The sequence below is a fragment of the Chiloscyllium punctatum genome, chromosome 7 (genome assembly GCF_047496795.1).
Source record: "Chiloscyllium punctatum isolate Juve2018m chromosome 7, sChiPun1.3, whole genome shotgun sequence".
NCBI lineage: Eukaryota > Metazoa > Chordata > Chondrichthyes > Orectolobiformes > Hemiscylliidae > Chiloscyllium > Chiloscyllium punctatum.
This window is the reverse complement of record NC_092745.1, coordinates 94615952-94630779: the sequence shown is the minus strand read 5'-3', so window position 1 is coordinate 94630779 and position 14828 is coordinate 94615952. Positions and strand designations below refer to the sequence as shown.

The 14828-nt window shown below is 39.0% G+C and overlaps 1 protein-coding gene across 1 annotated transcript in view; it reads left to right on the top strand.

Annotated features, from left to right (window-relative positions):
• The window catches only part of mast2 (microtubule associated serine/threonine kinase 2), a 418453-nt gene that overhangs the window by 285412 nt on the left and 118213 nt on the right, over nt 1-14828 (top strand).

Genomic DNA, 14828 nt, shown 5'->3' with positions numbered 1-14828 from the left:
GCATTTGAGGAACTTGTGTAGTCTATGTTGAAGAAACGAAAACGTTTACGCAAAATGACTCACAAGGTTGACACCCTTCTTGGCCAAAAACGAGATATTCACTATAAATTAAATTAGAAATGGAGGAAGCTCCATTGATAAATGACATTTGAATTTCAATTAGGTATGATGCTTTATCTTTCAAAAATATTCAATTTGCAGCAAAAATGACATTGATACACTATGAAATGGAGCATTGAGATTTTGGTTGTTAGTGGACACGGATACCTTGGTATATGAAGAAATTTATATAAACATTACATTCCTCAGGCACAGGATTGTCTGGGCTTGTATTAAGCTATTAGTCTACAACACAAGAATATACTCCCTGTAATGTGTCATGCTTCAGGAAATCTGAGGGTGGATGAGATATGAGATCTTTATACCTTCAGGCCACTTGCTATGATGCAGTGATGATGTCATGAATTTGTTTCTTAAAGGCATACTGATTACTGACAGTAAGAAATAACAACAAGTTAACATTCTGCTAACCTGTTGTGTTTCAATTCAACAAAACCTAAACTCTTCACAAACCAAGTACACCATTTTGTACTTGATCATTCCTTTTACTGTACTGACTATACTAATCTTTAAATATTATAACACAGTTCTTCAAATACATGTGGCATCGAGCTTCACTTCCTATTGGCAATACTTTTGATTGCTGTTTCAAAGGCAGCTGTAGATTCATTTCCTGCACATTGTCTTGAGTCATTATGAATATCAAGTCAAGATGAACACCAGTTCTCATAGTGCTTTACACACGCTTTTGTAACTCTTGATCCTGCATTCCTTTCTTTTAATAAGATAAGGCAATGGCTAAATCTTTTATTTCTTCAAAAGACATGAATTATAATAAACACGTAAGTGACACATACCCATGTGCTAAAATGTAGACAAATCTGTTGGATGCATCTTAGAAACATTTAATCTGATGTTTTTAATTCACTGACTACCAAAATACATCAACGTTTATGCTTTTACAGAAGAAAACCTATTTTAAATCATAGGATTGGATAACATAACCTTGGAACCATGTGCTATTCTCTTTGCCTGAAAATGACTGAAAGCAGATTTGGCAAGTTGTGCTATATGTCACTACCCTTATCTCATTACGGCTTCTCTGTCCAATGCTTTTCCATTACGCCACAGATGAAAGCTGTCTGAGACACTTCAATTCCTTGACTTTATCCTTTCACACCAAATTGTCACAGTTGCCTGGGTTTCTGCTGTCTCGCCTTTTCTAGTTGACAGACTCAAAGACATATGTCTTATCGTTGCATGACCAACAACTGTCTGCTAGGATGTGTGTTTACGTGACTGTCTAGGTATGTCAGCTCAAGCTAATATTACTTTATTAATGTCCATTATAATCCACGTGTCCGGTCTTTTTATTGCCCCTGAAAACCTAGATAAAGGAATTCTGTTTCCGTATTGTAATTGTTATTTTATTTCAATTTGCTAATCTTCATCTCTAAAGTTTTCTATTATCACTGTCCTTTTTTCTGAAATTCCACAAAAAACATATTTCAAAGTCTCCACCTTGACATTATTTCTCTCTTTTGTCTTTTCTTTTAGTTTCACTACAAACTTTCAAGTGCACCATCTTTTTAAAAAATGATATCTGGTATTCTACATTTACTTTATTTTTTTGGGTGTTTTACTTTGGATATCTTTTCTTATTGAACTTATTCCATTGTGCCCTTTATACACAGGCTTTTAGTAGTTTAGTATCTCAATTGGCTTCCCATTTAACATCAATTTTTCTCATCTGTTCCCTGTTATAAAGTTCAGTCCTTATAGTAAAACAGTAGATTACATTCTTGAGGCAAGGTAAATTTACAGAAAATCTGGAGTTAGACTCTTGTTATTAGGAAGGTCTACTTAGGAAATTTCCATTACATCCTTGTCATCTTGGTCCTAGCTCATTCTTTATATTTCAGTGGCAGGCCCAGTGGCATTCACTATGTTCCTTGCCGTTCAACCACTGTATCAGAGTCAATTCAGATTACATTGAGGAAATTATACTTCAGTTTTATAGGTCAGTGGTAAGAACCCATTTGAGTAGTGTATTCAGTTTTGAGTTCAGAATCTCAGGAACTTTACATTAGTCTTGGAAGCGAAACTGCAAATTTCTCAGGATGTTGCCATGTTTACATGGTTTGATAATGAAGGGTGGTTGGTTTTTCTTCACTCATTTGAGTTTAGAATGTTAAAGTATGACTGAGCTGAGGTATTTAGTATGGTTGATACAAGAAAACTACTACTTCTGATTGAAGAATGAAAGAAGGCACTTAAGTGTTTTATCCTTTTAAATTCCTACAAAACTTATGTTTAGAATGGAAGCTTTACACTGTTGTGAGGAAGATCACCAGTCTCGGAGTCAACGACAGAGTTTATTGTACAAAGAAACCAGAGCTCCGGGGAGAGAGAGACATCTGGCAGCACGGCTGTCAGCTGCCAGCCTTCTTTCATCCTCGGAGCACATGTCACAATATTTTATACATTTCATGGTATAATGGTCCAGATATTGAGTCTTTGTTTGTGCAGCATGGTTTGCTTACAGAAGACATTACAGAATCATGGTCAGTTTAAGAGGAATGTTCCAGAGTCATTGTCAGTTTCAGCAGCTTCGCAGAAATCCATTGCTGCAGTAATTGGTCATGGTAGTTCTTCCTGAGAAGGAAGATTGTTTTCCATTACTGGCTATCTAAGGTATTAACACTTGTATGCAAGCAGTCTCAGGTAGTTAATATTTCTATTGAAGGTGGTTGCTGGACTCAGACACTTCAGTGGGCAGTGGACATTACTGATGTATATTCTCTCCCCCACCTGCCTTAACTAATGATCTATGTTCTGTGTCTATTGTGCTGGTATCCTGTGTATGCTTCGCTGTACTTTTTCATGTAAGGCTCAGTGGCCATCTTGGTGTCTATGTGCCCCGTGTCATCTCCCCTATCATGACTGACACACTGTGGATGTGGGCGTGTAAAATTACACAGATAGTTGCTGAAATAACTCCGCAGAGGCCAGTATCCCATCACCAAGTCCGTCTTTATTTACATGTGGAGTGGACTTGACACTGGCCTGGAATCCTCAGAGCTAACTCTTGAGTGAACAGAATCACTGACGCTCCTGTTTATATCTGTCAGCCAGGGCTCCTTGATTGGACCAGATTAACAGCCCCAATCAGGGAACTCATATTCTATGAGGTCCACCTAGTTGACTTTGTTACAATCACTGTACCACCCCCTCCTACCCACCCACCCAACAAAAATATGGGTACGTAGGCTTGTTCTTTTACTTGTAGCCTCTCCAGGAGCATTCTTGTACCGCCTCCAGTTCTTCTGACTTAGCCTTGGATAAGGGCAACATGTACTGGACCTTAGCCTCTTGCGTCCGGTGCTTCTTGGAGGAAATTCATCCTCCTCTTGTGCAGTAAAGGCATCAAGCATGTGACATCCACTATGTCCATCTCAGACTCTGAGGTTTCTTCAATGCTCGACAGAAGAGGAGAACCCACTGGGTCTAACAGTTTTTCCAGATGCTCTGAGGGACTGAGGATTTATGTTTTGCTCCTGCCCCCTTTGTGAGTTTGGAGCTTTCATGTGGTCTACGTGCTTGTTCAGGACCGCCTCACCTACCCAAACTTTGTATGTCACGGGACCTGACCTCGCTTCGATGATGCCTGTTACCCATACAGGGCCATTTCTGTGGGTTCAGCATCAAACATTGTCCCCTGAAGTAAAGTGTCTCCCTCAATTAGAGGAGTCCTGGCATTGGCACTCCTGATGCCGTTTCTCTCCTCAAATGGCATTAGGACAAACTTGAATTCCCTGCTGGTAAATGATGACCAGTTGTCTGTGACCAGCAGTTCTGGGAACCTGCGTATTGCAAAAGATGTTCACAGCTTTTCTATCATTATTCATAAGTTTGATAAATGAACTCTATGCAGATCCAACCACTTTGAGTGGCTATTGACAATGATTAAGAACGTTGATCCCATGAAAGGGCCAGCATGGCCGACACGTAACTGAGTCCAGGGTTTACCCGGCCACTCCCACAGATGATGGGTACTGCTGGTGGTAATTTCTGTCCTTGTTGGCACTCTGAGTACTGCCTCACCAGTATGTCTGGAGAGGATGTCTGCATCCTCTCCTGGCCACCAGACGTAACATATCACCAACATCTTCATTTCGGACAGCCCTGGATGACCCTAGTGGAGTTCAGCCAGTATCTGGCAGTGATCTTTCCTTGGAACAATTACTCTTGCTCTCCATCACTATATGCCATCCTCGTCTCACTGGGTCCAGAAAGATTTCAGTTCTGGTTGGGATGGCCCTTTTTTACCCCTATCACCAACAGCTGTCTTAGTTTTGCCAGGACCGAATCTTTTTGTTTCCACAGTCTGTTATTGTCAGCGGTGACTGGATGGGTGTCCAGAAAATTTAAAACCAGAATGGACACTTCCAGTGGTGATGTATCTGCCAGCCAGAGGCAGATCAAGGCATCCGCATTCGCTACTTGGCCTCCCGAGCAGTGTTTCAACTTGTGATTTTGCGCACTTTGAATAAGAGCCCACCCCTGACTTCGACCTGAAGCTATGGGCAGCACAGCCTAATTCTCTTTGAGTAGCTCCAGCAGGATTTGTTGTCTGTTACTATTATAAATTTAAATCCATAAAGGTATTGGTGGAACTCTCTAACACAAAAGATGACTGCCTATCCTTCCTTCTCTATCTGGGTGTATTTGTCCTCTGCTTCGACCACAGTCTCAGAAGCATACACTATTGGGTGTTTCTCTCCATTGGGTAATCTGTGAGCCAATGGCCAATGCTACCCCATCACCTTACAGGAAGGTATCACATGTGAACAGAAGTGGGTCCTGTAGATGCTTGAAATTAGAGTCAAGATTAGGGTGGTGCTGGGAAAGCACAGCAGGTCAGGCAGCATCCGAGGAGCAGGAGAATTGATGTTTAGGGCAAAAGCCCTTCATCAGAACTTAGGCTGGGAGCCTCGAGGTGGAGAGATAAATGGGAGGGGGGTGGGGCTTGGGAGAAGGTAGCTGGGAGTGCAATAAGTGGATGGAGGTTGGAGTGAAGGTGATAGGTTGGAGAGGAGGGTGGAGTGGATAGGTGGGAAGGACGATTGACAGGTGGGACAGGTCATGAGGATGGTGCTGAGCTGGAAGGGGGAAATGTGGAAACTGGTGAAGTCCACATTGATGCCATGGGGTTGAAGGGTTCTGAGGTGGAAGATGAGGCATTCTTCCTCTAGGCGTCGGGTGGTGAGGGAGTTGCTGTGGAGGAGACCTAGGACCTGCATGGCCTCAGCAGAGTGGGAGTGGGAGGGGGAGTTGAAATGTTCGGCCACGGTGCGGTGAGGTTGATTGTTGTGGGTGTCCTGGAGATGTTCTCTGAAGCGCTCTGCGAGAAGGTGTCTGGTCTTTTTCCCCATTGTCACTGAAATAACTTCACAGAGGCTAGTATCCCTTCACAAGTCACCCTTTATTTACATATGCAAAGTTCTTGACACTGGTTCAGCTTTGTCAGAGCTAACTCTTGAGTGAACAGAATCCCTGACTCTCCTGTTTATATCTGTCAACCAGGACTCCCTGATGGAACCAGATAAACAGTTCCATTCAGGGAACTCACTCTATGGAGGTTCTTGAGGAGGCTGACCTCATTACAGTCACTACAGTTGCAAGATTATGAAAAGAGTTGGAGTAGTTGGATTATTTTTGGATTTTGCTCATTTAGGGCCAACACAGACAAGACCCTCTGCCTGTAAGCCAGGGTTCAAAATTTTTTGAAATATTGTAGGAATTCAGATATGGAACGAAGGCAGACAGTGGAGTTTAAATGCATATCAACCTTACTGTGATGGAATAGAATTAAGGTGATAGAATCGGCAAGAGCCGAAAGGTATTAAATGATGTTGCTGGTGATACTTTGAATAAACAAAGGCTTATCATTACTGTTTATTCGCTAGTCACTAGTACCATTGTACTGTGGCATTAGCAAAATGCAAAGCTACCCTTGTTTTCTGTGTTAAAAATATTTCATAAATGTAAACAGATATACATTTTTATGTATAATTCCTGTAAAATTGACAAAAGAAGCTTTAAAAGCTGAGAAAGGAATACTGAAAGAAAAATGAAAGTAACTGAAGCAAGAAATAATGTAGAACTTATTCAATTACAAACTAAAGTAGTTGATATTGAGATTAAAAAAGGCTGAAAAACTGCTTGGCTTCTTCTCAGTGACTATCAGTTTAAATGAAGGCAAATGCAAAACTATTTTTTAAATCAGAACATTGGCCTGAAGATAACTTTGTAAAATGAGAGTAATTAATGGAAGTACTGTTTTGCAATGCTCAATATTTTTGAATTGCAACAAGGCTATGGGTTTGAAATGTGCAAACCAGAAACATTTACTTGTGACATTTCCAACTTCCTGAAATCTTATTTTTGCTATCGTGCCAGACCTGAATAGGAAAAAAAATGGCTGAACAGCAGGCTTACATTTCCAGAAAATGCTGTCTGCTTTTGTTAGAAGGTCGTTGAGCCAGAGCAATACTAGCATTTATGTACCTTAACGTAGTGTTGTTTTCTTCACAGGCAATTTATTTTAAAATAATGTGATTAAATACATTTTCCCTGGGTTACACAAAACACAGGCACAGCCCACATGTATTTATCACTCTTAATAATTGGATGTTGCATCATATCAAAATATTATCATTCCACTTGACTTAAGCTACCCAGAGACTGTCAGTGATGAACTATTAATGACCTACAGGCTCCTGTAGGATTAATGATAATAGATATAACCCAACCTCAAAATAAAAAAAAAGCATTGGATAATTGCATGGAGAATTAGTATTTGTTATATTTGTGTGTTGGACACTGCTGAGGACATTGTCAACCACAGTGGTGGGAAATCTTTGTTTGAGGAAGTAGGTGGACATTTTGCACACCTTTCAATTTAAATCTCTAATTTAGTACCAATTTAGTCAGCCTTCTTTCTGACACAGTCATTCAACTGTGTATGTAGAGTTTGCAGGTTCTTCCTGCATGGGTTTCCTCTGGGTGTTTGATTTCCTCCCACAGTTCAAAGATGTGCAGGCTAGGTTGATCGTCTATGCTAAATTATCCATAGTATCCGGGGATGTGTAGGTGGATTGGGGTCGGGTGGGGGGGTGGAGTGGAGTTGATGTGGACTCAGTGGGTGAAATGGCCTCACTACTCTGCCTGGGAACATTCATGATGGATTAATAAGTTGGCCAGTTATCAATATTTTGATCATTACATTTGTTTTCTTTATATTTTTGATTTTGAACTCTTCTGTAAAACAGAAGTATAAAGTACATGTCCAGAGGAAATTTCAAATGGGTGAAAATTGGCATTGGAATTTACCAGCTCAAAGGTGAGCACACTTATAAGATAAAGTGCTGGAGAAACTCAGCAGGCTTGACAGCATCTGTGTCAAGAGAAACAGAGTGAATGTTTTGAGTACAATATGATCCTTCAGAACTGAAGAGAGCCACTTGCCATGTTGCTGAGTTTCCCCATCCCCTTCTGTTTTTATTTCAGCTGTCAAACATCTGCAGTATTTTGCTTTTAATTTGTGAACGCCTTCCTGACTGAAAGAGGATTTGAAATGTAACTTGAAGTATATTACATGCTTTGTTTAATTATTTGGGTGGAAGAAAGTTAACTTTAAAATTCACAATGTAAGCTGTACCCATGTGACTTCCATTTAAACAGTATTACATTCTCCGTTTTAGGATTCTTTCATTGTAGATTGCACCAGTTGGGAGGCAAAATGGCACCTGAGTTTCTCAGAAAATGCCAGGTGGTCCTCTACAGAATGGTGTACTTTCGCTTTGTTCAGTAACACCTTCACTAATGAAGCCAAGATCAAAAGTGTGAAATGTTAGAAATTACCAGCATGATTGCTTCTGAAAAATCAATATGCTCAGCGTGCTGTGTTCTTGCAGGCATTCTCTGCATATTCTTAAATTGTACGTTTGAAAAGACCCAGAACATTAAATGATGCACAGTTATTCAGTTAGCTGTTAAAAGTTGCAGTTGTCTTTGCCTCGACTTCTAACAAAATATGCAATAACCTCTTGTGTGAAAGGCCGTCTCTTTACCCCCTCCTTACTCCAGTTATAATTTTAAATTGATGACCCCTTTCCACTGACTATGCAGAGAAAGTAAACTTTCCTTAATAAATCCTTCGTAATTTCTAAAGCTTTATTAAGTCAATTGTTAGTCTTCTATGCTTCAGTTAAAATAGTTCTACCCTTTCAGGTCTCTTCCTATTACTATAGTTTGCTATCGCAGCTTCCTTATGGTTTTTCTGCTCCCTGGTTTTAATGCCCTTTTTCTAAAGGGGTGTCCAAAACTGTGACCATACCAATATTTTGTAAATGTTATCACAAGTTTACTACTGTTTTACTTTTACCACTATTTACAAAACCAAAAGCCTGATTCTTATCTGATGTTAATGCTATTCAGCACAAGATTCACTGATTGCCAATTCCTAGACAATTCTTCTTCTCATGCATTAACATCTCAGTTGTTCTGTAATTTTATAATTTTCTGTAATTTTAGTACCAACCAATTCTAGTATGCACTTTTTAAGAATAATTATTGTAACTTTTTTTTATTGCTTAGTTAATTCAGTAAAAATTTTCAGTAAAAAATCAGAAATTACTGAGTTCTGAAGAAGGGTGACTGGACCCAAAACGTTAACTCTGCTTTCTGTAAACCAATGCTGCCAGACCTGTTCAGTTTATCCAGCAATTTCTGTTTTTGTTTTAGATTTCCAGCATTTGCAGTTCCTTGGTTTTGAAAAATTTTGATGCATTTGTTGATTCAGTAAGTGCACTTTATGTAGCATAGTGAGCAGGAAGTATTCAATTATGAGTTTATCATGTATATCACTCACATTGGAAAAATGAGAATGCAACTCGGGTATACATTTTGCTGTTGAATGTTATGTGCAATATTATACCATTTTAAATTGTACAGTAGTAAGCAACACCCATTATTGCAAATTCATTACTTGAAAGAGACTGGTTAAGGTTTCGTACAAGTGACAAAGTAGGAAACCAAATGTATTTTATGTTATTCAATTTTAAAATAGTTTAAATTGAAATGTAAGTTCAGTTCTTTTTTCTCATAATGAAACAAAATAATTTTAGATGAGAAATTCAAAGGTTGCTGGTAAATCTCAGCAGGTCTGACAGCATCTGTGGAGAGAAAGCAGAGTAAACATTTCGGGTCTAGTGACCCTTCTTCAGAACTGAAGTTTAAAATCTAAGGATTGCTGCACTTTGTGAAAGCAACTTACTTAACACTCATTGTGAGTGCTGTCAGTTTGAACAGTGGGGCAACTCTAGTTACAGACAAGCTGGAACTAGGGAGCTCTGTATGCGTGGAAGTTTGGCCAACAGCTAGTAGCTGATTGGTCTGTGGTATGGTGACCAGTTATCATTGACAGAAAATGTGATTGGCTCCCAGAGAGCTTGGGGTGTGTATGTTTCAAGCATAAGCCATTGGATGTCTGGAAAGGAAGCTATGCTTTTGCCTTGAAATAAAAAGCATCTCAAACTTGAAGATAACCAGTTTATTGCATCTGATCAGTTGCTGCAAGCTGTGACCTTTAATAGGTCAGAGACATTTATAACTGTGAACCAGTCACAGTGTGCCTCCTGCAAGCAACTGAAAGAAGATTAAGAAACATATTCTGGTCAGCAAAAGGATCATCTCTGCAAACTCTGTGGACTGGGACAAGTGAACTGCCTTCCCAGTCTATCCCTCCACCTATATCACCAGTTTTATTTTGTGCCTATCCATTTGTTTGTAAGGAGAGTGCAATAAATGGGTTTAAGTTTTGACTAGTAGAGTTATGTTAATTGTTCATAGTTGTTTACCCATAGCTAGAATCTATTTATTTGTAATTTCTTGTTAAGTACAGAAGCTTGTTCATTCTATCAATTGGGTTAAAACACGAGTAAATTAGGGAATTCTGCATTGCTTTAAAAAAAACTTTAACCAGTTTGACAAGTACAGTAATAACAGAGCTTGGTTTCTTGTGCGCCACCCCAGAGAGGTGTAACAATAGGCAAGCAACTGCAGGTAATAGAAAGCATGATGATATCTCAGTATCTGCTCCATCTGTACTCTGTGCAGTAATTTTTACTGTTGTGTCTATCTGTAGGTAATTGACAGCTCTGACCTTGAGGGCCTTTAGAGTAACAAAATACTGGAGAGATTTTCTGTCGTATTTATTTTGTTCAAGTGATCTAAATTGCTTGCGACCAATTTGTCCTAAAATTTCCTAAATTGCTATTTCATTTCCCTCAAATTTCGACAGTCACTTATGCCTGACAAACTGACGTTTTAGTCGAGAGTGTGGTTCTGGAAAAGCACAGCAAGTCAGGCAGCATCAGCTGATGAAGGGCTTTTGCCCTAAACGATGATTCTCCTGCTCCTCGGATGCTGCCTGACCTGCTGTGCTTTTTCAGCACCACACTCTAGACTCTAATCTCCAGCATCTGCAGTCCTCACTTTTGCCAAATTGACTTTTTAAACCATTTTGCTTTTGGACAGTAAATTATACTAAGGCCTCTTCCTGCTTCCATTTCTTGTGTTCTTGTGAATTGAGAATTTATATTGAAGATTAGATTAGATTAGATTCCCTACATTGTGGAAACAGGCCCTTTTGGCCCAACAAGTCCACGCCAACCCTCCGAAGAGTAACCCACCCAGACCCATTTCCCTTTGAATAATGCATCTAATACTATGGGCAATTTAGCATGGCCAATTTACTTAACTTACACATCTGTGGGACTGTGGGAGGAAACTGGGGCATCCAGAGGAAACCCATGCTGACACAGGGAGAATGTGCAAACTCCACACACACACAGTCACCCGAGGCTGGAATCAAACCTGGGTCCCTGGTGCTGTGAGGCGGCAGGGCTAACCACTGCAATCCCAATGCAATATTATGCATTGTTCATGTATAATATTGCATCTGCAAAATCAACAGTGTGACAAATTTGTTATGTTAGTTCCATTTTTAATCATTGTTAAGCTATTTAAAATTGCTTTATTTAGAACCAAATATTGTGTCTGTTTCCTTCTTAAAAATTTTAATCCCTTTGAACTTCCAGTATTGCTTATGTTTCGTGTGTGATCAGGAACTGTGGAGATAGGTGATATGTGTAAGCATCCAAAATTAATCATAGAATCCCTACACTGTGGAAGCAGGTCATTCAAGGCCCATCAAGTCCATACTAACCCTCTGACAACATCCCACCCAGACCCACCCCCATAATCCTGCATTTACCGTGGCTAATCCACGTGATTTGCACATCTCTGGACACTGGGTAATTTAGCAGGACAATCCACTTAACCTGCACATCTTTGACTGTGGGAGGAAACCAGACCACCAAGTAGGCACGGGGAAGATGTGCAAACTCCACGCAGATGGTCGCCAAGGGTGGAATTGAACCTGAGTCCCTGGCGCAGTGAGGGAGCAGTGCTAACCACTGAGCCACATGACACCTCAATAATTGAACAAAAAAGGTGAATACATTATGGCAGGTAGCAAGCCATTCGAGTCTGATAACTTATCCTTGGTTTACAAGGAATAGTAATTTAGTCAGTCTGTTTTGTTACATGTTCCCACTGCTGAATATTATTTAAAATCAGTAACTTTATTGTTCAAACATTGTAAGGCAACCTATCACAGTTTGACAGCAAACAACTGACGCAAGTGTTCTGCTGACAGTCGTAGTTGAGTTGCCTGCACAGTAAGGTCTGACTTGGCTGAGTGGTTCTGGCACAGCCTATAGTAGAAACAAGGAGGTAGGCTGCAAGTGATGAAATCAGGGTATGGGAATTCACTGCACTATTTCTACACCACCTAGTGTCTAAATCTGAAACTGTTCTGACTGTGGTTGACAGGCAAATCATTGTCAGCATTGTTGAGAGCAGCAAAAATAGTGCAAATTTAAGTAGATTGGCCCAGTTTAAGCTCTGTCAAACAAGCAATGTGTTCATGGAGATGTGGAATGTAATTTTGTCTTTGTGACACAGAAGGAGACCATTTAGCCTATGGAGTCCATGTCAGATCTCAGTACAGCTATCTGGTCATTTGTTATTCTGCATAATTTATGTTTGTTGATGCAATTTACAAAGAAGTGATCAGATCACCTCACTTAGAGGATATAAACGTTGCCCATGGATCCTCCTCATACTCCTTACATTATCACAAAAGGGATTAAACAGATATTTATAAATGGCAAAGTTCTAAATGAATTATGATCTTGTTTAATGAATAATCATAAATTTATTTTGTTTCATTGCAGACCATTTGACTTGTGCTACGTTTTTAAAGTTCCCAGCTACCCCTCTCAATTTCTTATTTCTAAATGTGTGCTTTTTCCTTGTCAATTTTCTGTCTATCCTCTTCTTCAGAAGGCATTGATTCTTTGCTGGATTACCACACTGAACCTCTGGTTTTGTTTCAAAATAACTGCTGTTCACATATGGGTTTTGCAATAATGTCAACCCTACCATTATGTAAAGCAAAAGATAATCCCACACCCCCCAAAAAAGCTTTGACATGAGTTTCTACTTTTATAAAATGTAAAACAATACAAGTTGTTTATGAACTTATTAATGGCTTTTTAAATCTTATTAATCAGATCAGAATTGTTTGCTGTTATGATTTCAGCTGATGTTGCAACTGGACAAGTCAAAATATAATCTAGCCTAAAAGATAATTTTTTTTGTAGTGACTATTCACTGAAACATCAGCACCCAAGGCTGTAATTTTTTTTGTCAATAAAGCACAAGTTTATTACACAAAAGGAAATAAACAAAGCCAACTAAAGAGACAATGTGAAGTTTCTAAAAGCATATAACGAAACAAAGTCTATTCCCCAGTGTCTTCACAGTAAAGTATTTAATTACCCTTCTGTATCATACCTTTAGGTTTGACTTGGCTATTTGTGCTAGTTCAGTCTTGTGAACTGTGAAGTTTTACATGAATAGTCAGAAGACTGACAGCTTAGTCTTTTAATAATATGCACATTTCTTACAAAAGACTTCTGGTTTGGAAGTTTCACAAGCTAAACTTTTACAGCAGGGTGACTGTGCTTTTCTGAACTGTCTTGTACTTCTCTCTAAGAGAGAAACTACATTATGTCTCGGACACCTTTCAGGTCTCCCCCAAAGCTCCCTAAAAGCTTTTAGTCTCTGTATATTCTAACCTGATATCAACTCTTGAGTGTTCTAAACCAAAACCTATCTCATGCTTTTAAATATTTACACCCCACATTGTAAATGCTGTAGTATGAATAATTTAATTAAGGCTTTGTGGATTTTGCATCATTGGTCTATTACCCATCATGATTTAAATCAGTATTCAAGAAAATAGTCTCTCATCTTTCTTTTCAAATCTCTTCACAAAAGTAACGAGCATCCATTTGCTACTAGTTTTAAATTTAAACTTTCAAAATGTTATTTATAAATCACATGCCTTCAACGACATTACAAAAAACTCTATAAATGTGTATTTGCAAAATCTGTAACTATGTATTTAAAAGAAAGACTTTTAAGAATCCATCTTGCAATATTCACGTGAATGAAGAATCCACTTTCTCTCCACAGACAATATTGGCTGAAACAGCTGTACCCCTATAGGATGAAATCTTTCAGCATGATGTATTCATAATGCATTTATCAATAATGAATTCTAGTAACAACTTGAGGTACTCAAGATACAGTAGTGGCAGCTGAGTTAATTCAAACATATGTGATAACTAATGGATTAAAAGTCCATCTTACCGCTTAACCACTGCGTCCCCCCCAATGTGGTACTCATATATCACTTGTTTATCCCCTGAATACCGAATATTAAGTGTAAAGATTTCAGATATAGTTTCCATGATTAAATTTAAAATTTTCATGTTTATTCTCAATATCTTGAAACAATTTGATCTAACAAATGGATGTGTAGAGTAATAGGTACTTAGTAAAGCAGTAATATTGCTATTTAAGTACATTCTCAGGATTTCAGAACAATGAGAAGTGATCCCATTGAGACAGACAAGATTCTGGAGGTGCTTTGGAGGATAGCTGCTGAGAGATTATGTCTACTGACCTGAGTATCTAAAACACAGGGCCACATTGTCAGGATAAGGGGCTGATCATTTAGGACTGGGATTGTGAACGTTTGGAATTCTCTACCCCAGAGAGTTGTGAATGCTTCATCTATGAAGAGCTGTTAATTCTGTTTCTCTCTCTACAGATGCGACTGAGTTTCTCCAGCACTTTGTGTTTGTTTCAGATTTCCAGTATGCACAATGTTTTGCTTTTAATACATTTAAGGCCGAGCTAGTCAAACCTTTGGTCTCTTGAAATCCAAAGATATGAGGAGTGCACAGGAAAATGGAGTTGAAGCCCAATCTATAGTTCTGTAGTATTCCCATATGGAACATGTCCCAAGTTCTTTATACTGTAGATTTGAAACATTGGAAGATAACGAGGAGGGAAGTTTTTAAATAAAACGGTAGATTGGGAAGCCAAAGTCTCAATAGAAGAGATGTGCCTTAGGGAGCTTTTTAAAGCAAAGCGGTTGATAAGAACTGAATAGAGTAAAACTGCAATGGCTAGACGACGGACCATACATGGTGAAGGAATAAAAAAACAATAAGAAACTTGGCGTTGCAGGTATACAAGGAGCAGGAACGAATTTGAAAATTAGA